Below are 2,471 nucleotides of genomic sequence, written 5' to 3'. Positions count from 1 at the left end.
GCATGGAGGCCACTCCTAAAAGGTCATCGTCAGACCAGTCCATGAACACGGGCACCAGATGATCTGAAATGCGCCCAACTATTTCTGTCCCGCCCGGGATTCGAACCCGTATTTCTCGTGTCCTGCTTTGAGAACTACTTCAACAATGACGACCAACTTCATACGTAGATTTCAGGGCCTGTGTGACAAAACAATGGAGGGAGGGGGGGGCGGGGGACCGTTGGTTGATTATTAACATCCGGGGACCAGGCGCTAGAGCCGAACCCCAAATACAGTGCAGTCGATTGACTGCACATACACATCACTGACATACACAGACATACAGTCACTGACACTAACACACATACAGTCACTAACGTTCACTTACAGTCACTAACCACAATGCGTAGTTTTCTAACGAAGTAAGAAAAGACACAAACGATAAATCACGTAAAAAATACGTCTTAAACAAAAATAAACTAAAAATTCCTCATAATTTGTTGATTCTAAACAAAAAATATTAAAAAAATAGAATAAAATAGTTCGATAAAAAAAAACAGCAAGCTCGACCAGCTGCTATTTTTTTTTTTTTTTTTTTAATTTTTTAAAACACTCACCCCTGAAGAAAGCTTTAAAATATATTGCCTTTACCTGCCAATATTATTGGAACTCTCGGAATGGCGCCCAGATTTCTCCTGGGAAAATTTCACTTCTCAAACACCCTAAAGTAAAGGGAAAAAAAACTTAGGATTGAGACCTTGGGACTGCAACATCAACTTTAATGACTTTCTTTTAAAATATAACTTGTTCTTCATATATATAACTTGTTCTTCATATATATATAACTTGTGCTTCATATATATAACTTGTTCTTCATATATATAACTTGTGCTTCATATATTTAACTTGTGCTTCATATATATAGCTGGTTCTTCTGATATTACTTGATCTTCATATATATTTGTTCATCTGATATAACTTGTTCTACTGCTATAACTTGTTGTTCATATATTTGTTCTACTGCTATAACTTGTTTTTTTCAGATACAAAAGAGGAGACGGTACTGCTCTGCCCTTTCTGAAGAGGAAATTATGGACTATTCTGCCATTTCTGAAGAGAAGATTGTGAACTACTCTGCCCTTTCTGAAGGGGAAGAGAAGGGATAGAGACCTGCTTTGCCTGTCTCCTTTGTTGGCTCTATTCACACTTTTATCGCTCCATTCTTCCATCTCATTCATTCCCTTCTGAGATCGCGTTATATTTTCCTTCCATTCTTCTCCCTTTCCTCTTTCCTCTCAGCGTTGCCTCCTCCTCCTCTGTCGTTGTGTCTCTCCTCTTCTTCCCAGTGCCACTAATATGATTACCAGTCATTAAGCTTTTAATAAAGTGACGAATTGTTCGCTTGTTTCAGGCGCTCGGAGTAGTGTTGAATGTCCTTGTGGGGGGGGGGGGCTTCTGTGGGGGCTTCTGTGGGAGGTGGTGTTGGGGCTTCTGTGGGGGTGGGGGGGAGGCTTCTGTGGGGGTGGGGGGGGAGGCTTCTGTGGGGGTCGTGTGGGGATTTGTGGGGTGGGGGGTAGAGGTTTCTGTGGGCTGGAGGCTTTTTGGGGTTGGTGTGAGTATATCATGCTGTGGGATAGTATGGATATCTAAGTGATTATCGAACTAATTGGATTAATCTAATCACAGTCTTGTCTGAATTTCGTATACATTCATTCAACATAAAGTTTGATACTTTCAAGGCAGCTTGACCCCATCACCCAAAAAACAGCTTGGGTTATCATCCAAGGCAGTTTAGGTTATCATCCAGGGCAGCTTGGGCTATCATTTAAGACAGCTTGGGTTATCATCCAAGGCAGCTTGGGTTATCATCCAAGGCAGCTTGGGCTATCATTCAAGGCAGCTTGGGTTATCATCCAAGGCAGCTTGGGTTATCATCCAAGGCAGCTTGGGTTATCATCCAGGGCAGCTTGGGTTATCATCCAAGGCAGCTTGGGTTATCATCCAAGGCAGCTTGGGTTATCATTCAAGGCAGCTTGGGTTATCATCCAGGGCAGCTTGGGCTATCATTTAAGACAGCTTGGGTTATCATCCAAGACAGCTTGGGTTATCATCCAAGGCAGCTTGGGTTATCATCCAAGGCAGCTTGGGTTATCATCCAAGGCAGCTTGGGTTATCATCCAAGGCAGCTTGGGTTATCATCCAAGGCAGTTTGGGTTATCATTCAAAGCAGCTTGGGTTATCATCCAAGGCAGCTTGGGTTATCATCCAAGACAGCTTGAGCTATCATCCAAGGCAGCTTGGGTTATCATCCAAGGCAGCTTGGGTTATCATCCAAGACAGCTTGGGCTATCATCCAAGACAGCTTGAGTTATCACCTAAGACAGCTTAAGGTGTAATCGAAGACAGCTTGGGTTATCATCCAACAGAGTTTGAGCAATCTGCCAAAACAGCTTGAAATAAATACATACAAGATAGCGTAAGCTAATTTCATC

The sequence above is a fragment of the Procambarus clarkii genome, chromosome 25, assembly GCF_040958095.1.
Source record: "Procambarus clarkii isolate CNS0578487 chromosome 25, FALCON_Pclarkii_2.0, whole genome shotgun sequence".
Lineage (NCBI taxonomy): Eukaryota > Metazoa > Arthropoda > Malacostraca > Decapoda > Cambaridae > Procambarus > Procambarus clarkii.
This window is presented reverse-complemented; position numbering follows the sequence as displayed.